Source organism: Lissotriton helveticus, chromosome 7 (genome assembly GCF_964261635.1).
Source record: "Lissotriton helveticus chromosome 7, aLisHel1.1, whole genome shotgun sequence".
NCBI lineage: Eukaryota > Metazoa > Chordata > Amphibia > Caudata > Salamandridae > Lissotriton > Lissotriton helveticus.
Genome location: NC_136068.1, coordinates 910,568,456 through 910,594,995, shown reverse-complemented (window position 1 = coordinate 910,594,995; position 26,540 = coordinate 910,568,456). Strand labels below are relative to the sequence as shown.

At 42.8% G+C, this 26,540-nt stretch overlaps 1 protein-coding gene across 1 annotated transcript in view; it reads left to right on the top strand.

Annotated features, from left to right (window-relative positions):
• GABRA1 (gamma-aminobutyric acid type A receptor subunit alpha1) overlaps positions 1-26,540 on the top strand; it is a 516,827-nt gene that overhangs the window by 155,423 nt on the left and 334,864 nt on the right. The window lies entirely within an intron of this gene.

Genomic DNA, 26,540 nt, shown 5'->3' with positions numbered 1-26,540 from the left:
TTCCTCTCTGCCAAAATCTGAATCAGACCCTCAGTCTTTTCTGTGATACCTTTAGTTTTTTTTCCACACAAGGTCCAATCATATGATATTCATATCTGATGCAAGTTACTGGAATTGTACAATTGAGTCATGTTTTATTATTAATTTCATGATTATCGTGAGGTCAGATAGTAGCCAACTGGAAGAATAAGTTTACTTAAATCTGCGTGAACCAAAGTTTCAGTGTGTAAAACTGGCATCAGCAAGTTCAAATTTCTGACCATGAGTCGCCAGATCAGGTTGTGCATATGTTTATGCTCACCCATTGCAATTATAATCATTGACATTAAAAATAGATGGTGGTTTCCCATCGTAGCCTGTTTCGGGTTATGGGTGGGAACATAGTTTCTTACCGGGGAATGGCTCATGTACATTAATAAACTAATCGTTTTTTAGGTATTCTTAAGACCACTGCATGCTCTATATGTGCACATAAAGTTATGGCAAAAAGAATGACGGAAGTGCGTAATGTTGCTTTGACAAACAACAGCCACATATTTGTGAAGGTGTAAAAAGTTAGAGAAGTTGCATAAGCGAAGTAATGTATATACGTTCCTCAAACATAGTCCTACGCATTGTGTATCATAAATCCAATCTGTGTGTCTAGGGTAAAAGGGCATATACATCTATGATTTAAATCCCTTTCCATGCGTCCTCCAACGAATTAAGGATACAATAATTGAGTGTTTTACTGCTGTCCAATTAAGGTTTTAGAGAAAACATATATAGAAGACCGAAATTCTTCATAGACCTTCCAGAAATATATCCCCCCTAATAAAATGTACTTTTTGTTTATTTCATAGTTACGCCCTACAATGTATTTTGTAGGATTGTTTTTCTGCCTCAAGTCACTAGCACTAGATTTCGCAAAGGGTCATCTCTATGGCCTAATATTCATTCCAATTATTTTATGAGACTTGGTGCTGAAAATAACTGGTGATGAAGTTGTCTTTGTCCTTTATGCTAGTTTGAGTTTACTGGAAAACATCCATCTTCTTAATTACAATTCCCGTTCAAATTAAATGTACCTCATTCAGTATTGTACAAATCCAGCCCTCTGAGATTGCACATCAGCTGAGGTGTAAGGATTCCAGCACAGACACGCGTGGCAGGCATTAGCTGCATCTGCAGTTTGCTAGACTGTCTTGACAGCCATTGCTGATCGTAAATGAGTGCATACACATGTATTACATTACTTGTCAACCACAGCGCCTCTGGGGAGATATGTCACTGCAAGCAAACTCTTGAAACTTGAGGAAGAAAAATAAACGTACCCTGGTTCGTGTTAAGTGTTTTTGCAGTCTCAACGTCAAATGCAGTTAAGTGGTTAGGACATGCTTACAGATGACGCGAAATCACACAGCAGTTGCATTTTTTTTAATGAACAACAGAGATTTATGGAAGTTAATTGGCAATCTTATATTGTCGCATTGTTTCTCGTAGCTCCCTGTGCTGACTTTAATAATGACAGCAGCCCAACTTGTGTTCATAGATAGCCCAAGGACAGTTTCTGAGATACAGCATCTCTAACCCCTACTTGACTTGTGGGTCCTTAGACTCCGTGTATTCGCCTTCTAAACACATGGGTGGTTTCGAAGAATATTTCTTTCCCTAGAGCTTAAAAAATGAATGTCCATACAAATGCACGTGAAGCCCCTAAGCCATTAATCAATAAAGCACATGTACACCTTTAAATTAGGAAAATTCAGGGGTGTGACAAAATCACTACTTTCACAACATTAGGGTTGGGGTGGGATTGTAAAATCGTAACTAATTGAACATTCATTTTTAGCTAGATTGCCACACTGAAAACAGACATACGTGTATTTGCTATTATGAAAGACAAGAAAAAGGTGCCTTTTCAAGGTACAAAATGGAAGGAAAGACTTAATAATTAATAGAGTTGGAGACGAGGTTTTCCCATGGAGAAAAATAGTTTATGCCCTGGAGGAAAGAATTTGCAAGTACTAAAGCACATTTATTTATGCAGAATTTGCACCTGCTGGAAATCCAGCCATGATTACATTGAAGTAATACAGAAAATCTCTGACTGGCATAGATGTCTTTAAATTCACTGAGCATTTTTGTGAACTTCTAAAAAATTTGAACTTTACTTTAAGTGTAGAAGTAAACTTTCTATTGCAGATTCAGGGTTTTTGTCAATAGAACTTTTTGATTTGGGTCCTTAATAAAATACACATGTTGAGTAGTTGATTATAACTGCTATTAGAACATTGGAATGTTGAGAGCTACACTGAAGACAGTGGAGTGGCTCTAGGCTTTTATGGCTGGTATAAGCCTTCTGCTCCAACATTCCAATGTTCGTCTTTCTGTTGCTCCCTTTTTAATTTAGAACATTCTTTACTCAGGGCCTTATTATGAGTTTGGCATTCCATGGACTGCCATACCCATGGTCCATCCCTTGTGATCTCGGCAGTCCAACTACAGTATTACAAGATGGAAGTACTGCCTTTGAAAAGACCGCGAATGAACCGCCGACACCGCCAGCACACCTCCATCCACCTGGGTCGTGGTCAGAGGAATGCATCTGCCACAGGGAGCTACAGAGTAGCTACACCGCCATCCGTATTATGAGGTAGGTTTCGACGAACTGACCATGCCTGCTTTATGTCGGCGGAAACAAATAATTTGGGGTGCATACTCACCCCTTTCCCATTCTTTCCATGAGCATTCAGAATGGATCGCTTTCTCGGTGTCCCTTTCCACAGCAACATCTTCACCACAAGGAACACAACCCTGTCTATGGTGATACCCAGATAAGTCCTTTTTCTACCATATACCTATTGCCAGGACAGGTCACATATTGGTCATACTCCGGCAATGTGTAGGTGGTATTTTTCCACATGTATCATGCATTTGTGTACATTCGACACATATGCAGTCAAAATGCTCAAAAATGCATCGATACATATGGAAAACTACTCACCCGCTGGCGTACCATGGACACATTGGTCAAATCATAATATGGCGGCCAGAAGACCACTGGCACTGCAGTCTTCTAGAGGATGTTGCATCGGTATTTGTGCGGTCGGACTGCGAAACTTGTAATAAGGCCCTTAGTGGGTGGAAAGTTCTAATAGCCTTATAGCCCTTCTGTTTCATGCTATACCTGTTGTTAAAGGCCCTTCGGCTAGAGTCTCCTTTAACAAAGAGTATAGGCTTCAGCAGTGGGCTATAAGGCTATACTAAAGACTTAGGATTTATGTAGGTCATCGGGCCCATTTCACAAAAGTAATCTGAGGCAAAATCCTAACTTTACGGCTTTCGGTATACACAAAGGGCATTTAGAAGTAGTAAAGTTGGGATCTTGTCTCAGTTAAACTTAAGGTTTGGTCTTAAGTTTAACTTAGGACCAAACCTTAAGTGTAGGTGAGACAAAATCCTAATTTTACTACTCCTAAATGCCCTTTGTGAATACCGAACGTCGTAAAGTTAGGATTTTGTCTCAGATTACTTTTGTGAATCAGGCCCATTGTTTTTTTTTTTATTTATCTCTAGCTTCATTCAATCGCTTGTAAAATAATCTTGAAAGAACATAAAACGTAGAGGAAAGATCTAAATATAATGCAACAAATATAAAATGCATACAAATTATTCGTGAATAGACAAAAAATTAATTGAAGTATGCCATCGTGAATAATACTTTAAAAACAGCCTCACAGAATTACGGATGACAGGGTCAGACAACAAAATACTGTCCTATATTGACAAAATATGTAAAGCAAGAAGGGAGTGGCTCCATTCTCCAAGAGACAGGGTACCAAACACAATCAATGTAAGAAGAATTTCTCTTGGGTAAAAAGTTACGGATGTCAAGCCGCGTTGCAATCAACCATACATAAACCTTAAGTAAACTCAGACTCCCATTTGTATTCATAGATAAGGACCCAAAGAACAATTATAAACACACGGACGAAAAACAATCCTGGTATCAGAAAATTATTTTTATTTAAAATCACAAATCAATACAATTAAAGATCAAATTTGGGCCAGCTAAAAATTGTATGACAACAAATTCATACATTAGACTGACAAAATACTCAAAATGCACGAGAGACAAAGAACAAGTGAAACATTAAATACATCATAATTCAGTTATTTCGAATGAATCAATTTTGTTGGAGTCTGTCAATATTCATATAACTAAACTCAAATGTTCCTCGAATATAACCATGTGACAAAGAGTGCGACGTGTTTCGGTTGCTGTAATTTATTTGTGAACCACCTTCTTCGGGACATTAATAGTTATTGTCTCTCCTATTTGTGATACATATTCATATATGCCCAGTTAAAAACAGGAAATAATGAGATGTAGCAAAAGACAAATGTATACTCTTACATAAAAAAAAACATATAGGTTACATTCAGCGGTTCTTAACCTGTAGTCCCAGGGGGTCTGCAATTGCTTACAAAATAATATTAACAGAAATTATAAATAAAGAAGCAAAATGTAAAACCGATCATTTTAAAGCATTCTGTAAATGTGCAGGAAATCAAAATTGTAAACTGAAAGGGAAGATGTATCCTCAAATTTATTTGTGGGAGCAGTGAAGGTGCATCAAATGAAATATAGTATGAGTGATGGGTGGCCTCAATTGAATTTGGAACATGTCCAACCTTCCAATTAAATTTAAAATGTTATTCTTTTATATTTGCTTGTAAACTAAATACAATTATTCCACATTTGTGTATTTGTTTGATGAATGCTTGTTTCTGTATTTCTGTGTATTGCTTTGTAGTTCAAATCATCGAAATTGCCTAGGCCGGTGTCCATCGTTCCAGTAATGACTTAGTGGGTGTCGCCACAGTTCAATAATGATTCAGTAGGGGTCCCAGGATTTCTGTAATTATAAAGTGAGGGTCAAAAGGGTGAGATCCACTTACCTGAGTTAGTGATAGGACAATTGATATCACATAATCAAACATGCATTCTTCTAATTGATCGAGAGAGATTAATTATACTTTTGACAGAAACAGTGCTGACCTACCACATGATGCAAAAAATCTTTAAATCTGCTATTTTGATTGTAAAGTAACTCTCTGACAAGAAACAGAGGAGCATAATTAAGAGAAAATGCCACAGCATGGGGCTGTGCCAAATTTGGTAGCACTGCGATCTGACATTTTCAAAATTCAGGGATACGCCATACTCACAAGAATTTGGTACACCCCTGTGTTTTCCCTAGCACTAGCATTAACTTTAGATGCCTAGCGCCAATGTAGGCACCCTTGCACCACAGTGCAAGGGTGCCTGTGTTGCAGGGAATGATTGTTTATGTGCAGGAAGGTGTCCGTTCATTCACATAAACAATCACTAATGGCATTTTGTTCTTTCTATGTGTCCTGCTGAATGCAGGACACATAGAAAAAGCAAAAACAAGGAGAAATAAAAGTATTTCTCCTTGTTTCAACATTGTAATGCCTAACCTTGCATGTCATTAGTTTTTGACGCTGCCTCACATTTACACCTCGTAAATCTGGGGCAGTGTCAAAAGCAATGGGTGTTGTGGTGGAACACCCACAACAACCCCCATTGCATGCTCCTTGCACGCTAAGTGATGCGTGTAAAGGGGCCTTATTTACAAGGTGGCTTAGCACCACTTTGTAAATATGGAGAAGGGCATCTCGCCACCACAATGTCACACAAAGTGATGTTCTAGTGGCACTATCCCTTTGTAAATATGTTCTAGAGTTCAATAGTATTTCAAAGTGAATTCCCAATATATGACACTTTATAGGTCGACGTTAATTAGCACCTGCATTGTTTTAAAGGCAAATACAACGGAGTTAGAGTATGGAATAGATCTGACAGATTTAGCCATTTGGTTACAAATTTGCATTTTCAGATAGAAGTGTAGACGTTTCTCTCACAGACTAGAAGAGGGCTCATTATGAAGCCCAGCGGAAAGGCACATTCATCTCTATGCACACTTTAATTGCCATTGAAACAGCTTTGAGTTGGAGAATATGAGAAGAATTGTGACCTCGGATATGGTACTCTGTCCATTAAAGAACACCAGCATTAGACCATGTGCTGAAAACATTCACTTCAGAGAGAGATGACCCAGTTTCTTTTGCAGCTCTGTTACATACATATGGATCTATAGATATACTATTTATTTAAAGAATTATTTGACATATGTTAGGAGAGATAAACTGAATGGACAGTTACTTTATCCCAAGGCTCTGTTAGGCACTGTAGTATGCTCTGTTTTTCCTATTCTCATTCACTGTACAATTTTATTGCTGGTCTCCGAAATTGCCAGTGCTGGTGCAGAAAAGTACAGTATCACAGCATTTTTTTGGATCCCTTTCAGCACATAGTAGTTGTAGTATTCAGCCCAGTTCAGTGCTATCATTTGTCAATTGTTAGAGTACTGTAGTTGTAGGACTGTGGAACCAAATTAAATTACTCAAATAGCCTATTAACAACTTGTCATATCTGAGACTTTAGAGCTTATTAATAGTGCGGTGCTCCATAGGACCGCCGTACTAGTTATGGCGTCTGACCACCGCCACACTGTGAATCCACCTGCCGTATTAAGAGTGTGACGGTGAGAGCACCACAGGACTGCTGAAACCGTCGGGGATCCAGGATACCCCAGAGGTCAGTAGTCAGGAGCCACAATATGCTGACGGTGCTACTGCCGCACCACAGAGTGGATTGTGAGTTGGTTTTTGAAAGGCCTTTCATGGTAATGAGCCCACCATGAAAAGGGTGGCAGAGAGGCAACTACGTCTGGGAGCCTGGGGGTGCATGCAGTGGGACACATGTTGTTCCCCACTTGTATTGTACCCTCAGTTCCTACACAATGTGGAATACATGCCACACCATGCAGAAACATGCAGTCTGTGATCTCACAGTAGTGGCCTGCATGTTAGGCTCTCCATATTGCTGCCGTCAGACTGCACTGCCCGCCCAAACAGGATTACACTCTTAATCCAGTGGGCAGGCGCACAATGGTTTTGGCGTTCCTCTAGCGGACGGCACAGGGCCACCACCATAGGAGGAGCGCCAAAGTCATAATAAAGCCCTATGTGCCAACATGGCTGTTCTAATAGAAAACCAGTGAAAAAGCTTGTGAGCGAAGTGTTGGGCACACAACATCTTCTGTTCAGATAGAGCAGCTTCTAAATAAAACTCCTTAGAGTCTTTTCTATACCCAGTCTTTAGAAGTATTATGAAATAATGAAAAGAATGTGGACTCTGGTTCTTTTTAACGGTTTTAATGGTCAGTAAAAAAGGACACATTGTCATAGTACCTCAATGTGATTCAGTTCTCTATAAGCACAAAGTAAATAGCAAAATAAAAATTCACCAGCAAAAAACACCCAAAGCATATCATTGTAGAGTTCCATGTTCTAGCTTATATATTAACACATTGCTATGGATGTAGTCAGACAGAAATGTATACCCAGACCACCATGAGATATAATAAAGGTTGGTGCAGTTGTAAGTCGGCTGTCTCGGCATCTTAACATTATGGTGGCGTTGTTATCCATGTCAATTAAGTCAGTCACTTGAAACATTACCATAACCTAATAGTATTTATAAATATATCCTGACACACTCTTACCAAGTGGGGAATAATAAGGACATCATTTCAATTGTATTTACTCATTTCAATTAATCATTTCCAGAAATAATATGAGTTTACTACTTATTAACTTCATGCTTCTGTGCTTTTTCCAGGTTTGTTGGTTGAATGGGATGTAAGCCCTGGTCAAGCAGCAACTGCAGTCCTTGTCAGGGTGACACACAAATCAACTCTAAAGTAACCTGTTCTCAGCACTCTAATAGCCAAGGCAAAGAGCAGTCAGGCTTAACTTAGAGGCAATGTGTAAAGTATTCGTGCAATACTCCAAACATTAATCAAGTGTAAACACCACACAAAAGACTCCACATCAGATTACTCAAAGATAGAATATGTTTAAATAAATGAAACCAGGCCAAATCAACAAAAAAACAATCACTTGAACCAGAGATATGCAATTTTGAAGATTCAAGTGAAAATAGTGCACAAAGCGCTAACTGTGGAAATCTGGTCACACCAGACAGGAACAAATCACAAGTTCAGGTTGACCGCAATGGAGCACAGGTCAGCTACAGAAACCCAGTTAGGCACAGTGAACAGAGTACCTTAAATCTTGCTTTACCGACCCCTGGAAGTGTCTGCATCAAAGATGCGTCATACAGTCGAAGCGATAAGTCGGTTCAGAGATGTAGCAAAGCTGCAATGGGAGGTCTTGCATAATTCTTGAGGATCCTGTTGATGAGGTCTTGCAATGTGAAGTCTGGCATCAAGAATGCATTAAGCTGTTGGGGCAATGTGTTGGTTCCAAGGAGCCACACTGCTGGATGCGGTATCTGGTGTCATTGTCAAGGTTACAGTTGATGAGCAATGGAAGAGCCTGTGCCGAGGTTGCATCATGCAATGGTGGTCCTGATGAGGCAGCAGGCTGTGATGGGATTGATGTCTTTGCGATGGGGAGACCCATGCAGCAGCGGTGATGCATCAGTTCTGCTCCGGGTTGAACTGAGCAGCAGAGAAGATGCGTCAGTTCTACTGGATCCACAGAGGCTGGCAGTGCACCTTAGGCCCACTTTCAAGGGTCCAGGCCTAGGAGTGACTCCCTTGGCAGGTTAAGACTCATAGATGGCAGAGTTCAGGTGCTGGGTTTAAGGTTATTGGGGCCTTCTGTCCCTGATTTAGTCAAAAGGCCAGCCGACTAGCCTCTGGAGTCACTCGGGAGTCCTGTGTTCACCAGATGAAGGTCCAGTCCTTCTCACCCAGGCAAGAGGGCAACAGGTAAGCACAGCATAACAGTAGGGCAGCATTTCCTTCAGAGCAGCAGTTCAACAGAGTGGCAGCCCTTCTTTGAGGAAGAATATCAAAAGGCCTTAAGTGTACTAAAGAGTTAGTGTCTGCGGTCAAATGTTATAAATGGTGCTTTTCTTTCATAAGACGGGAGAGAAGCTTCTAGAAATTCCCTTTGATGTTCCATGTCATCCCTGTCCTGGCTCCCGACTACAGAGGAAAGACTGCCCTTTGTGTGGATGCAGGACACAGCATATTCAAGAGTAAGTAGTGCTGTGCACAGCTATGCCCTCCCATCCTGCCACTGATGGCCCATCCAGGCACACACAAACTCTCCATTGTTTGTGACTATCTAGGATGCACAAAGCCCAACTGTCAACTACACCCAGTCATGTGACTCAGAGACAGGCTACAGGCACCAAATGGCTAAGGCAGGAAAATGGCAAGTTTCTAAAAGTGACAATTTGAGAATTGTACCTTAAAATCAAACATCACCATCAGAGAGGATTTTACATGCAATTCCAAAGAGACCAAATGTGAACTGTGTACCTGCTCCCCTTTGAATATTACAGCCTATTAAATATAATAAGGTAACACCAATGTTATTCTATAGGAGAGTTATGAATTTAAGAGTTTTTCAATACCAGGCCATGTAAAACTTGAAAGTACATGTGCAACTTTTTAAATACACTGCAGCCTGCCCTCTAGGCTGTCCAGGGCCTACTCTAGGGATGACAGTTATATATATCTATATATATATATATATATATATATATATATATATATATATATATATATATATATATATATATATATATATATATATATATATATATATATATATATATATATATATATATATATATATATATATATATATCTATATATATATATTCACTGAAAAAACCATAGGTTATAGACCATATATAGTTAGGAATTAGCATTTACAAAACCTTGAAAATTCACTGAAAAAAACATAGGTTATAGATCATATATAGTTAGGAATTAGCATTTAAAAAACCTTATTTTACTCACACAAAACCATTGAAATTCCATATATAGTTAGTTGTACTAACTATATATCGCGCACCCGCAATCCACTGCTGATCATGTCACATATTACATCATTCATGACATGGTCAGTGACATCACTGATGACATCACTGATGACATCTCAAATGACATCACTGATGACATCACTGATGACATCTCAAATGACATCACTGATGACATCACTGATGACATCTCAAATGACATCACTGATGACATCACTGATGACATCTCTGTCTGCAAACGAGGAAGAATAGGAATATTCTCTCTCCCTTTGCAGATAGTGAAAGGTAGGTAACGCAAACCTTTAACACGTCGTGCCTATTTCGTTCCTCATTGATTGATTGTTTGCCCGAACATTGACTGTTTGGGAATTGGTTCTTTTTGGAGGTATTCCCTGTTTGCAAATAAACGTAGGAAAATCTTTGCAAGTAGTGAAAGGGTAGGTAATGCGGACCTTTGTCCCCCGTTGTAATCTGTCATGCCTATCTACTCCCCACTGATTGATGCACCTGTTTCACCCGGACCATTTACTAGAGATAGGTCATCTGGCCCGACCAGAGAGCACCCCTAGTGAAAAGGACATATGCAATAATAACGAAGTGATCACTGTATCCTGTTAACAGAAACTTTAGCATGAAACAACCTGGAAAGAAAGGAATAGGAAAACGAAAATCAGTAGGCCACTGATGAACTTTTTATTAAATAACAAACAAAGAAACGATAACAATACGTAATGATAAAACCTATTATTGTCCTAGAAACAAGAAACGTTAGAAGTAAGCCCGTAATAAGAAACCTGAGAACAGTAAGAGAAACCAAGTGTGACATTGCAACGGCCACAAAGCAACGAGGCTTCATCGCCCCTCACTGCCCCAAAACGTGTCTGTCCCACCGCCTGCCACGCCCAAATAACGGCAAACTGGGAAAGATACAAGTCAGCAGACATCCGCCCCATTCTGGAAACTTTATCGGGATTGTACTTGATTGAGTGTGATGTCACAAACATTTGTGCGGATCTAGATTGTGTTAAGGAATACAATAGGTTAAGAAGAGAGTATGCGCCACATTTGCCTCAATATCCTTTGTTTGAGAAACAGGTTTCCGGCTACGCCCAGCCGGAAGCAACACATATAAGGCGGGTCCTGCTGCCAACCGTCGGCCAGGAGATCATCACGTAGGGTGTAGCCGGAGGAGAGGCCGAGGCCAGCGGGACCCGGCCAGGGGGATTGCTACGACCACCCTGGAGAGTTGCAGGGGGGGAATGTCCGTGTCCTCGACCCTCCCCTCTCTCTCCCAGTCCGGCCACCATCAACCAGAGGCCGAGGCCGACGGGATCCGGCCGCGGTGGCGGTAACCCTGGAGAATTGCAGGTTAGACCCTCTCTCTCCCAGTCTGGGCCAGCATCCATGGAGGGCCTGGGAGTGGAGAGGCCACTGCACGAAAGGCCCAGGAGAGGCACCACACGCCAAGGCCTGCCCCACCGGATGAGCCAAGGAACCCGTTCATGGGGCCAGAGCAAAGGGCGTCCGGCCGCCATCCACCGGAGGTCCGGCCCAAAGACGGACGGGACATTTCTTCTTTCTTTTATAATGGCTGCGACAACACTGGGGGGGGATGTCTTGCACATGCCTCCGACCCCCCCCCCTCGTCCTCATCGCCTGGTCTGGCCATAACAAATGTCAAGCGAGACGCCGTGGGGTGCACTGGGTGGGAGAGACGGTGCGAACAGGCCTCTCCCGCCTGCCCAGGTGGAGGCTTCCCAGCTGCACCCTCAGCGCTCCAGGCGCCCGGAAAAGGGTTCTTCCACTGTGGCGATGCTGCAACGTCTCGCCCGGCAGGGTGGAGCCCGTCCGCTCATTTGACCCCGCGATCGCCAGTAGCTACCGAACTCTCAAAATGGCGGTCGACCTGGCAAGAGCGGGCCCAGCATGAAGAAATGGCCCGGTCACTGGTTGACTCCACCACCGTAGTCCTCCACGACCTTGAAGATTCTAGAGGAGCCGCGGGAGTCCCCGACCCCCGCAGACACCCCCGATGGGGAATGACTGCCATGATCACCCGTGGAGTGACGAAACTGTAGCCGCGGGACGTCGGTGCTCCCATGCTGGCGCCAGCCTCAGTTTGAATGACTAGAAACCTGCAGACCTCAGTTCCGGTGAAAGCACAGTGTGACCCGGTAGGAAAAATTGTTGCACCCCCTACCCTTTTTGACTGATGGTTCAAACCACCGATCCTTTCCTTTGCCCTTTTAACGGAACTTTGGACTGCCTCCTCCCCCCCGCGGCGCCCCACGCCGTTATTTGCTGGGCGGCAACTTACTAGACATCACCTTCGTGCCATCCGGATTTCAGCGTGTTCTGCTGCCTTGGAACTATTCGCACAACAGACCGCTACTGACAACCCACCCCTCGGGACGCCCCACGCCGGATACCCAAATCAGTGCGGCACCCAGGCAACATCTTCTGAATTTTCATAATTTGAAAGAACTAGTAACATGTCCTCATCAGGAATTTCCTCTTCAATCATCTCATCAGGAATCTCCTCATGAAAAGTCTGCAATGATGATTCTTGTAACTCTATGGTCTCCAAACATTCGATAAAGTCGCCATCAAGAGATTGATCAAAAAAATCATTCAAGTCATCTCCTCCTTATGAGAATATTTCATTATTGGTGCTGTCAATTTCATTAAATGTAGTGGATAATTCAAAAGAAATTGCCACGGTCTCTTCATTGTTTAAATGTTTTTACTGTTTTTGTTTTGTTGTATATATTTATAAGTTATTAAAGTTTTATATTCCTACTACTTTGTTGGAGTGCTATATATTTTTAATGTGACACATAATTGTAAAAACTTTGATGTACAAAGAGTCATCCCTGGAATCTTCCGCTTCAGGCTCGGTCCCCTCCCCAATCACAATACAGGATGGTTTTCAGATAGTAGGAACGCGTGTGGTTTGACGGATCTCATCGGGTGTGGGCCTTGATCTACTATAACTCCTTTGAAGAGGGGTGATTCTTTACAGCTGGGGCCATAAACTACATCTGCAGGGCTAGCTGATAGCCTGGACAATCGGACACAGAGGAAGAGGAGTGTCAGAGGGTTTCGGTAGTGAATAGGGCGAAAGGGAGGTGTCGGGCGGGCACAGAGTGTGATTCTCAGGGAAGAGCAGCGCAGATGGGGGGAGGTTTATTGCTGATGCATAAGACAGAGAGCGGGGGTGACCAGTGCCTGGGGAAGATGCTTGCGAGGGTGGGGAGCCATGCTACGGATCAACAGCGTGCAGAGAGTGGGTCTGGTCAAGGCATCTAAAATGGCTGCCGTGCACGACAAAAGTGTGGCATTTCAAAAAGGGCAAGATGGCGCAGACAATGTTTTCAACACTTCCTCATTTCCTTCTAATCGAACGTTAACAGACGTTGGTGCATATTACCAAAGTTAAGCGATATTTATCGCTAACGATGCTTAGCAACGAATTTTTTACCGGTAAGCATCGTCAGAAATTATCGCAGATAAACCTTGCTATTATCAAGGTTTATCGCAAATGCGATAAAAAACGGCCGCAAAGCATGAATATCGCTAAAAAGTCAGCGATATTCATGCATTACCGAGCTAATGCTCTTAGCCATGTTATCCACCTCCCATTGGATAACATGGCTAAGAACTGCTCAGGGCAGGTGTTAGTTTTTGGAGATATTCGCGCTTAGCGCGAATATCTCCAAAACTTGGTAATAGGAGATAGATATCTTGCATGTTGTAATGCAAGTTATTGTGGTATATGGAACTCATACCATAATCTCTCAGGAAAACAGAAACTGATCCTTTTGGGACCGCCTGAGAAGGCCTAGGGGGTGAGGGGTACTCTACTTTGCCCCCTTTTCACGTTCCGAACTATTTTATTTTACTCTCTTCTGTAATTACACAAAATGGCAGCGATAAGATGCATCAGACACAGACAGTGAGAGAAAGGAGGCCGGAGATGAAGAAAAGATGTCATCAGTGATGTCACTGACCATGTCATGAATGATGTAATATGTGACATGATCAGCAGTGGATTGCGGGTGCGCGATATATAGTTAGTGCAACTAACTAACTATATATGGAATTTCAATGGTTTTGTGTGAGTAAAAAAAGGTTTTTTAAATGCTAATTCCTAACTATATATGGTCTATAACCTATGGTTTTATCAGTGAATTTTCAAGGTTTTGTAAATGCTAATTCCTAACTATATATGGTCTATAACCTATGGTTTTTTCAGTGAATTTCATTGTTTTTTTAAAAGCTAATATCTATATCTGTAAAATATATTCTTTATTACGTGACGTATCACATAGCCACGTGAGACGCCTCATGACACGTCGCATAACCGTGATGTATCGGCTCTGCAGCGCAAACAAAACCCGTAACGTAAGCGCGCCGGAGCACGCTTACAGATATATATATCTTTTTTAACCTTAGTTAGCCAAAATCCACACATGCACATATCTTGAGGCCTTGCAAAGGCACATCAAACAAATAGTCCCTACAATTTTTCAAAGTTTTCTTGATAATCTATTCCATTATTTTTTTTTTTACTGTTTCTCTTGTTACGCTTACCGGGACGCTACCCGGTACGCGAACCGGACGCTCCAAAAACACAAGATGGCGGACTCCCGTTACGCTGCCGGTTAGCTGCCCGGTTCGCGTACCGGGAAGCGCCTCTACCGCGAAAAATCGCAATTTTTTTTTTTGCCCCGCGGGGGACTTTAATATCCCCCTCATCAATCCTAGGGGATCAGGAGGGGTTTACCTTGCCCCCTTTCCTTCATTTCCCCCTTCGTTTTTCACCACATCTTGTCTCTCGAACCTACCGAGAAACAAGATGGCGACCGCTCCGGACTGTTTACAATGTTGACAGCTACGCTGCCGGTTAGCTGCCCGGTTAGCTGCCCGGTGAGCTGCCCGGTTCGCGTACCGGGACGCGCCTCTACTGCGAAATTATTATTATTATTTTTTTTCCCGCGGGGCACTTTAATATCCCCCTAATCAATCCTAGGGGGTCAGGAGGGGTCTAGCTTGCCCCCTTTCCTTCATTCTCCCCTTCGTTTTTCACCACATCTTGTCTCTCGATCCTACCGAGAGACAAGATGGCGGCCGCTCCGGACTGTTTAGAATGTTGACAGACACCGGAGAGCCAATCAGCTTCGCTTCGCGAAGTTCCGTTACGCGCCAGGTACGCGAACCGGGGCGCTGCCCGGAGCGCGCTTACAGATATATATCTTTTTTTGAACGTTAATTTCTCAAAATCCACTGGAGCACATATCTTGAGACCTAGCAAAGGCACATCGGGCTAACAGTCCCTACAATTTTGCCAAGTTTCGTGCAAATCCACTCAGCCGTTCGGGCTAAAAGTGAGGCCAACCGCCCTATGGAAATTAACATGGGAAAAACACGTTTTGGGACCCCCCTTTTTTCTCAGCCCCCCCTTGACAAACTCCCCCCAAATTTTCAGTGGCTGCTCAGAAACAAAATGTTCCATTTTCCTGAAAATTTCAGCCAATTCCGTCCACAAACGCCAAAGTTATTAGACATAGAATTTTCAAAAATCCCATAGAGAAAAAATCCTAACTATATATACCTACTGGCGACCGCCAGTAGGTAATATATATATAGATATATATATAGATATATGATTCAATTTGATCCAAGGTCAGAGCTTCCGGGTGCTCTGAGGCGGACCAGCCGCGTGTAAATTATTCCGTTTGTCTCTTTGCAGAGACGCTTTTCCTCGTGTGATTAGCAATTATACCACACTCGTATTTAGTCGATATTCTGTTTATTTTCCTCCATAAACCAGCAACCAGCAACACCTTACGCGTTTCGGTCTCCACAGACACCTTGCTCACAAGTTCACACGGAGGGCTAAATTGGTAGTTTTTTATGCTCATATTCAAAATGTCTGTATATAAAAGAGTTATAAGCCTTAAAGAGTAAAAAATTCAACAATAACTCTTCAAAAACTACATGTCCCAGAAATCCTGTGTGTAAACAGGAAGTGATGTAACTGCAAAGAGTAATTTCCTTTTTTCACGTTATTTAATGGTAAAAAAATGTCGATTGTGTGAACCTGTGAGCAAGGTCTCTGTGGAGACCGAAACGCGTAAGGTGTTGCTGGTTGCTGGTTTATGGAGGAAAATAAACAGAATATCGACTAAATACGAGTGTGGTATAATTGCTAATCACACGGGAGTGCACGAGGAAAAGCGTCTCTGCAAAGAGACAAACGGAATAATATATAGATATATATAGATATGGGTCAGAAGGGGATATTTGAATCCGTGAAATGCTGACTACCAACACCTCTGGCACTGAAGAAGGCTGTTGGAAGCCGAAATGCATTTGCCTTGTCGTTGACCTCGGACAATAAATGCCTCCAAGTTTCCCCGTTTGTGGTCTCTTCTTCTTCCCCGAAGGAGTGGTGTGTTATATTATGCGTGGCTGCCAGCATCACGCTTTTGAGACCCCCACATCGTGAAGCTGACTACAGAACTGCTGGTTCACCGTTGCGGCGGATTTGCTTTTTCTCCAGGGTACTGGAATTGCCGTAGTCCCCCCTGGTCCTGGGAGATAATTGGGGCGGTGTTGTGGCTAATCAGCTGCACGTCGGGCGAGGCGGATTTCCACCGAGTCCCCGCCGTAAAGGATCCTGTTGGACTTGGGGTGATGTGGTTTTGGGGACGCAAAGGGACATGGACTGTCTGAGGCTACGAACACACTTAGAGGGTCCATTACATGTGGCGTCAAAACCCCCCCTCGCAATGAACTTTCGCAGAGCTTGAATAATGCACTCTGGGACTTGCAGGCTTAACAAATGGAGCTGCATGAATACTCACCTGAGGGCGGGGCAAGCGACGAGCTACAGGTCAGAAGGGGATATTTGAATCCGTGAAATGCTGACTACCAACACCTCTGGCACTGAAGAAGGCTGTTGGAAGCCGAAATGCATTTGCCTTGTCGTTGACCTCGGACAATAAATGCCTCCAAGTTTCCCCGTTTGTGGTCTCTTCTTCTTCCCCGAAGGAGTGGTGTGTTATATTATGCGTGGCTGCCAGCATCACGCTTTTGAGACCCCCACATCGTGAAGCTGACTACAGAACTGCTGGTTCACCGTTGCGGCGGATTTGCTTTTTCTCCAGGGTACTGGAATTGCCGTAGTCCCCCCTGGTCCTGGGAGATAATTGGGGCGGTGTTGTGGCTAATCAGCTGCACGTCGGGCGAGGGGGATTTCCACCGAGTCCCCGCCGTAAAGGATCCTGTTGGACTTGGGGTGATGTGGTTTTGGGGACGCAAAGGGACATGGACTGTCTGAGGCTACGAACACACTTAGAGGGTCCATTACATGTGGCGTCAAAACCCCCCCTCGCAATGAACTTTCGCAGAGCTTGAATAATGCACTCTGGGACTTGCAGGCTTAACAAATGGAGCTGCATGAATACTCACCTGAGGGCGGGGCAAGCGACGAGCTACAGGTCAGAAGGGGATATTTGAATCCGTGAAATGCTGACTACCAACACCTCTGGCACTGAAGAAGGCTGTTGGAAGCCGAAATGCATTTGCCTTGTCGTTGACCTCGGACAATAAATGCCTCAAGTTTCCCCGTTTGTGGTCTCTTCTTCTTCGCCGAAGGAGTGGTGTGTTATATTATGCGTGGCTGCCAGCATCACGCTTTTGAGACCCCCACATCGTGAAGCTGACTACAGAACTGCTGGTTCACCGTTGCGGCGGATTTGCTTTTTCTCCAGGGTACTGGAATTGCCGTAGTCCCCCCTGGTCCTGGGAGATAATTGGGGCGGTGTTGTGGCTAATCAGCTGCACGTCGGGCGAGGCGGATTTCCACCGAGTCCCCGCCGTAAAGGATCCTGTTGGACTTGGGGTGATGTGGTTTTGGGGACGCAAAGGGACATGGACTGTCTGAGGCTACGAACACACTTAGAGGTTCCATTACATGTGGCGTCAAAACCCCCCCTTGCAATGAACTTTCGCAGAGCTTGAATAATGCACTCTGGGACTTGCAGGCTTAACAAATGGAGCTGCATGAATACTCACCTGAGGGCGGGGCAAGCGACGAGCTACAGGTCAGAAGGGGATATTTGAATCCGTGAAATGCTGACTACCAACACCTCTGGCACTGAAGAAGGCTGTTGGAAGCCGAAATGCATTTGCCTTGTCGTTGACCTCGGACAATAAATGCCTCCAAGTTTCCCCGTTTGTGGTCTCTTCTTCTTCCCCGAAGGAGTGGTGTGTTATATTATGCGTGGCTGCCAGCATCACACTTTTGAGACACCCACATCGTGAAGCTGACTACAGAACTGCTGGTTCACCGTTGCGGCGGATTTGCTTTTTCTCCAGGGTACTGGAATTGCCGTAGTCCCCCCTGGTCCTGGGAGATAATTGGGGCGGTGTTGTGGCTAATCAGCTGCACGTCGGGCGAGGCGGATTTCCACCGAGTCCCCGCCGTAAAGGATCCTGTTGGACTTGGGGTGATGTGGTTTTGGGGACGCAAAGGGACATGGACTGTCTGAGGCTACGAACACACTTAGAGGGTCCATTACATGTGGCGTCAAAACCCCCCCTCGCAATGAACTTTCGCAGAGCTTGAATAATGCACTCTGGGACTTGCAGGCTTAACAAATGGAGCTGCATGAATACTCACCTGAGGGCGGGGCAAGCGACGAGCTACAGGTCAGAAGGGGATATTTGAATCCGTGAAATGCTGACTACCAACACCTCTGGCACTGAAGAAGGCTGTTGGAAGCCGAAATGCATTTGCCTTGTCGTTGACCTCGGACAATAAATGCCTCCAAGTTTCCCCGTTTGTGGTCTCTTCTTCTTCCCCGAAGGAGTGGTGTGTTATATTATGCGTGGCTGCCAGCATCACGCTTTTGAGACCCCCACATCGTGAAGCTGACTACAGAACTGCTGGTTCACCGTTGCGGCGGATTTGCTTTTTCTCCAGGGTACTGGAATTGCCGTAGTCCCCCCTGGTCCTGGGAGATAATTGGGGCGGTGTTGTGGCTAATCAGCTGCACGTCGGGCGAGGCGGATTTCCACCGAGTCCCCGCCGTAAAGGATCCTGTTGGACTTGGGGTGATGTGGTTTTGGGGGCGCAAAGGGACATGGACTGTCTGAGGCTACGAACACACTTAGAGGGTCCATTACATGTGGCGTCAAAACCCCCCCTCGCAATGAACTTTCGCAGAGCTTGAATAATGCACTCTGGGACTTGCAGGCTTAACAAATGGAGCTGCATGAATACTCACCTGAGGGCGGGGCAAGCGACGAGCTACAGGTCAGAAGGGGCTATTTGAATCCGTGAAATGCTGACTACCAACACCTCTGGCACTGAAGAAGGCTGTTGGAAGCCGAAATGCATTTGCCTTGTCGTTGACCTCGGACAATAAATGCCTCCAAGTTTCCCCGTTTGTGGTCTCTTCTTCTTCCCCGAAGGAGTGGTGTGTTATATATATAGATATATATATATAGATAGATAGATAGATATATATATATAGAGATAGATAGATAGATATATATATAGATATATATATATATATTGAGCACACCTCCTTCACAGGAATGAGTACGCACTCCCAGGATCGGTTCTTTTCCAATTTTATTCACAGCAATAATCCAGCATCACAATAGTGATGCTGGATTATTGCTGTGAATAAAATTGGAAAAGAACCGATCCTGGGAGTGCGTACTCATTCCTGTGAAGGAGGTGTGCTCAATTAATGACGGCAAGGCTCTGCCGAGGAGTATCGCACCGGTCGGAGAAGCGCCAGGGGTCAACTAAGGAGAGCCAAATCGATGTATATATGTATATATATATATATATATATATATATATATATATATATATACACATACATACATACATATATATGTTGGCAAATTTATCCAGCGAATCTGCACGAGTGGCAACAAAGATATACCGTATGGTGGGTGACCTGCCTGTTCCTTCCTAAGCTTTCGGGCCATTGTTGACAACACTAACACGGCAGCCCTGCCGTGAGGAGGATAACCGTCCCTTCAATGTAATGGGAGGCTGCAGATCGAAACTAGTTTGTAACCAGACACAGTGCGGCGAACTATGAAACAATTACACTCGCTCAGAGGTGCTGGACCTTACTAAAGGACTTTAAAGTTCTTAAAAGACATTATGGCATTGCACCTACAAAGGGAAGACTGTTACTCGCTTTGAAGACTACATGTCCCAAAATACGTTAATGGAAATTCAAAAAGGGAGCACAGCCCACCAGGGGGCGATGAAATAAATAAAAGAGTAAAACAAAGCGAGATGTAATGCTTATGTTTTTGAACAGCCCAGAGGAAGAGGTTTCACCTCGAAAAGCATTGGCAAAATTATCCAGCGAATCTGCACGAGTGGTAACAAAGATACACCATATGGTGGGTGACCTGCGTGTTTCTTCCTAAGCTTTCGGGCCATTGTTGACAATATATATATATATATATATATATATATATATATATATATATATATATATATATATATATATATATATATATATATATATATCTTAAAAGGGAAGTTTTGGGTCTGGCAAAAGGCTTATTTTGCTTCATCGAAAGTTTAATAACTGCACAAATGGTCTGCAATTGCCGACTTTAGTCATGTTTAAAGGTCTGCGTAAGTGGGTGGCACACTTAAGGGTGTATCTTTGGGGGGTGTCTGGGGTGGAGTAACCCCCTAATATATTTGACAATCAGTCCAGACCCAACTGTTCGGATTCTTTGTTCACATCACTGCCTGACTGTAGAGGGCTGTCTTGTATCATGCTAGTGCTATCAAGGACAGAATTCTCTGTGTGATGCACTAGCCAAGCAGACAAGGCATGTTTGATTTAAAGTTGCATGCCAACAGTCAGGTCCCACTTGCACTGAGGCAAGGCTTAACTGAAAAAGAAAAGGACTTGCACCTATTGTTTTTTTTTGGAGACACTCCAAGTCGGGTGTCCTAATCAATCCTCACAGCTCTAGCAGTTTGTGACATTTGGAGTAACAACAGGTCATGTGTCTACCACCCTTACAAATATGACTTATTTATTTATTTACATCCTGTTTAGAGGTCGTTTGTGAAGTGTTTAAGAGTTTTTTCAGTGACAAACATTTACCTCAATAAAGCAAATGTATCCATACATGAAAAAATTCACAAGCATTTTACAAACCACTTTTGATGAAAGAGTATGAAGTATAACCACAGAAGCCTTTTCATTGTCAAGCAACACAGGTTATGTTCCTTATATTTGTGCCAACTGGCATTTTATCTTATAAGCAAAGATCCCAAGTTATATCTGTCAGGTACAAAACCCTGAGCCAGTCATGACTAATTATCAAACAGCACATTTCCGTGCTTTGATAAAACTCCAAGTTCCAAAACTCAATATGATGCATAGAAGGAAATGCTGGATAAATTATTACTTATGACATGGAATTATTTATATACTCTGACAATGTCATTTGAAAATACATGCCTGGTGCATTTGCCTTGACACATCTCGAAAGTCGGTACTGTCACTAGATTGTCACTATAACAAACGATTGATAAAATGATAAAGGTATTCAGTTAATACAGTAGTACATAATGAGTGAAAAGTTGTGCTGTTGCTCTTATTGTACAGCCACACTAGCAAAGTGGCTCAATTCTAATTGTGACGTTTTTTAGAAAATACCAATTTTTGACTAACAGCACTTTTTCATTCTGGGACTTGACATTTTGCTTTCACCCTTAACCTATCAATTAAAACATAACAACATTAAAAATGCTGTTTGCTAAAAAGTTAACATGATCAGTGGCAAACATTGCGTTGTGTTGCTGGCCTGGGTGGAGCTTTAAGGAAGCATTGTCTCTAGTTAAAAAATACTGTGAAACAAATTATGTTGCACTAATATTGCTTCACTCAGGGTGGGGATGGAGTGGATTCAAAATGTTACTTGTTTATCCAGATAGAAACTCAATTTATTTTCAATACCTGCAAGGATCATCAATTATTTAATACTGCTCTTTGGTGTATGCTTTGCATTTTAATTAACCGGTAGAGGCTTCCTTGTTTCAACAGGGTTTACCATGGTCCAGTCCAAAAAACCATAAGGCTTTCAAAATATGGCCAATAACTTTTGCTAGAGTACCTGTAAGTAGCTCTGTGTAATGCATGACACCGTAAGCCAGTCCTAACGTTTTAGGTAACAGCACTGTTGATGGACATTTTAAGTCCATAAGAACATATTTAAATATAAACCAACAATTATCAGCGTACAACTTTCTGTTACTAAAGAGTTATGACTAGATACTTTTTTCGCATATAACAGAGAAGCCATACAACAGCTATGTCAGGGCCTCTGTGAGTATCAGCTATCCAGTAGTCCAGTGCTCTAGGCTGGCCCTTTTCTGAAGTGGACTGCTTTGTGTTGAATTCATAGTATGCTGAGCTCCCTGCACAAAAGTCATGCTGAGCCTGGTGTTGAGGCAACATGTAAGCGTTTATCAGTAACTTATGTAAGTAGGAATTGGAGTATCAGAGGACTGGCGTGTGTAAGCAAACCATGCCTCAACATTTTTGAGGTAATTGGGGAAGATACGGAAGATGCATTGGAATATGTGCTCATTAAAGGGTGTTCCTGTGCCCATGAATATTCTCGTTATTTGAACTGATGCATATCGTTTGGCACAACCCTGCATATGTAATGAGGTAGTTCAAGGTATACTTGACACAAGCATCATTCTATAGTTAATGGTGTTCCATCACCACCCACTGTGTCCATCCATGTGCTTTATTTGGGTCCCCTAATTTACTTCTGGTAGTTCACATTGTTTAATCACTGGAATGCAAAGCCCTTCCCTCCCAACTGCCCCTGTCCACCTTTTACCTTTTTAGTTGGGTACACCACATTGCTTGTTGGAAATCCTCAGACACCCCTCCTACTAATGTACAAGCTACTCTTCAGTATTATGGGCCCTCTGGTAGAAATTAATTTACAGGCCCTGCTCAAGGCAGTGCCACTTTACTGGAGACTTAGAAGAAAATTAAATATGCCAATTGGGTATATGCCAATTCTACCATGTTTTAAGGAGAGAGCACAGGCACTTTAGCACTGGATAGTAGTGGTAAAGTCTGCAGAATCCTAAAGCCAACAATAGCGGGTCAGCAAAATAAGAGGGCTGGGGGCAAAAAGTTAGCGGAAAAACCACACCAAGGATGTCAGGTCTAACAATAATCAAATGAACATCAACTTCTATTGCTCTTAAGAGAGTCTAACAGTCCATTCCTTATTGGACACAATTTGTCCTGTGCCCCAAACCATGTTTCTGTTTTGTTCAGTGGTGATCCAACCAAAAGCTATTTGAAAATATAATTTCAAGTAAACCCTTTACTGGGTCGACTTACATGCTGATAAGTTACGATATTATGGGTAATGAGTTATTCTGCAAACTTTCTCATAAAACTTTGTCTGTCTTCCAGGCAAGTGTACATATTAGTGGCAAATAGTGTGTCATATTTTTGGAGTATAGCAATGAAACTATAATGAAGTGCATAAATTACCCACAAAGATGAAAAAAATGGTAATTCATTATCATTTTATTTTTCATCCTCCCGTCCTGAACCGAGTGCAAGAATAGGGGATGGTTTGCTGCTGAATGACAGCAGCAGGGAAAAGGGTGGGCTTATTGTGCACTTTTCAAAGCGCACATGTCCCTTTGGCTGTCCCTCTTGCGACGACCAGCCAGACATGCACAATTTGAAACCTCTAACCCAGCTGTTTTAAGACAGCTGGATTAGAATAAGTGTAGGTTGCCAGGACACTGGGGAGCGCTGAGTGAGGCCGCTCCCTCCAATCAGGGCACTGCTCTCACGGTGTGAGAACAGCGCCAGGATTGGTGCCGCACTGAAGCATCCAGCTCTTCAGAAGAGGTCCGGAGCTGAGGACGTCAGTTCAGGTAAGTTTTATTTTTGATATTAATATTCCGCTCTCCCCTCCTCCTGTAGAAGCCAGCCACCACTGATTGCATGCAAGTAATGAACACCCGAACTCAGTGACTCTAAATCTTAAGAGTTGGCCATATCTACCTATTTTCCCATCATTCAAACGAAGCATCCTGCTTCAATGTACTAGGTATCATTTTATTGAACACAACAATATGATTAAAGCGGATCTCGCTCACAAAGTTATCAAGGCATAAATATTAGTTAGACTAAATACCACCCGATAGCTCATGTGACATTATTAACTCATATCACTGTGCATATGGAAACATTGTAATACGACTAAAGCTATAAAACTCGGTCACTTACATCAATGCGTAAAATATATGGAACTACAGAAACATTGATGTAACGCATACTAAACACAAAATCCGATCTCAACACCCACAAAACATGTGTTAACAAAGTATGCCTCTGCCAGATTCTTATCTAATTTTCAGTTCTATGTCTGCATTCTTTATGCTGCAGTATAATCATTATGGAATCTTTCGCTTGCTATCCTGGGGAGTCTGAACAAATGAACCCAACACCACTTTGCAAAATCCTGGCCCTTTATATATACCACTTTCTGGCAGGCTCAACAAATCAATACCAGAAGAGGAAGGTCAAGGCAAACGTAACTTGTTTTCCAGCCTCACAAGACTTCCCTGCATTCGCTTCAGTGGTTAATTTGACTTGATGGCTGCTGATTTGCAAAACTGGTAGCTTTTTCTGAGGACCACGTCTCAATTCATGAATCCCAAACTTCAACAAGACAGTCCAAGGAGTGTGACTAATGTTTGGATTCCTCACCTTCACTGTGAAGTGTGTCCTCCCTCTACCGACTGTGGCCTGCACTGTTATCAAACAAACCTTCTTTTTTTGGTAAGTTGAGCTGACAAGCTAGACAAATGGCAATCATTTGCTACGCTCTATGCTCTCTCTGATTCAATCAATGACGGCTCTAGGTAAAGCAAGTGCTGACAAAACGAATGACCTGGCCTTTACTGCAACCTGTAGCCTTTCAACAATTTTTGCTTTGTCATGGTTTTCGTAAAATTTTATTTTTCAGGACACTGATAGGAACTCCTCTATCTAAAGAAAATATTGCCTAAAGGCAAAAAGGTTTTTTGTTTTAAAAAAAAAAGCACACATTTTATTATTACTCCCTAGCACTTAAGGGACCTACTTTATGTGGGGATGTGCTCGTTGTGAAAGGGTACCAAGCCGTGACTTACAGCGGAGTCAAGCAAAGGCTGAAGAGGGCTGACACTTCACCACTTGATGCTTACTGAAGTAGGTGGAAGAAAATGTGAATGGCACAACCACAGATTAACAAATTTAGGGACTTGTTTATGGGTCCTTCAGTTACTTTTGTGCCCCAGGTGCGTCACTTTTTTCGACACACTAGTGCTGTGAAAATTGTGCCATGTTGCGCCATATTTACAAATTGATGCATCTAGGTAGATGCATCACTTTGTAAACCTGAGCCACATTATAGCTGCGCCAGGTATAATGTATGCAGGGGGGCATTCCGACGCAAGAAAGGGTCGTAGAAGTGATGCAGTGAAATCAATGAGATTTCACTGTGCCAGTTACAGGATGCAAATGCGTCAATATCTTTTGCCTGCTGACACGGGCACATTTAACATGGGAATTGCCCATGTGTGAATGACCCATTGCTGCAGTTGCATAACTTTTTTGACACAACCCAGCAATGCATCATTTTTGCGCCTACAGATTCTTCGGAAATACTGACATATCTGTAACTCCTTGTGACATGATGTGTCATACTGTAAATATGACGCATCATTGCTATTGCAAGGAGGGCGCAATGAAAGTTGACCCATCACTGGTTTCTGACAGCGAGTGCGTCACTATTCCTAAATGACGGTCTCAGTCTTGGTGGAAACTTCTACAAGTAACTATGTTATACACATAATTGTTGTGAAATCAAAAGGTATTGGCAAACACAGGCTTAAAAAAGGTTATTAGTCTGGCAGTGGCTGCCAGCCTGTTGCCTTTGGGAAAGAAAGAAGGAAAGAAAGAAGGAAAGAAAGGATCAAGAAAGAAAGAAAGAAAGAAAGAGAAAGAAAGAAACAAGCAAACAAACCAACAAGCAAACAAACAAACAAGGAAGGAAGTAATAACGGGAAGAAAGATGAGAAGAAGAAGACAAAAGAATGAAAGAAAGAGAAAAGAAAGATAGAGAGGAAAACAGAAGGGATGAAAGAAGGGTTGCAAAGGCAGAGCACCCCATGAGTATATTTTCAGAGTTCATGTAAAGTGTTGATATGGTGTGAAAAGGCAGCAGTCAGATAAACAAAGGTTACTTCAAAAGGCGACAAGAAGTGATAAAGCTGGCATGTGCCCTGTGCTCACATTTGGAGGAAAGTCTCCAGCTGGCACATAATTCTCTACAAACAAAGGCAACACTAATGGAAATAATAACATACATTAAAAACAAAAACACAGGCACTGAAGGGAACTATCTTGTGTACAAATGTGCTCCTTGTGAAAAGGCTAAAGGCAGTTACTCAAAGTGCATTTAATCAGTGGCTGAAATAGAACGACACATTGCCCCATGCTAT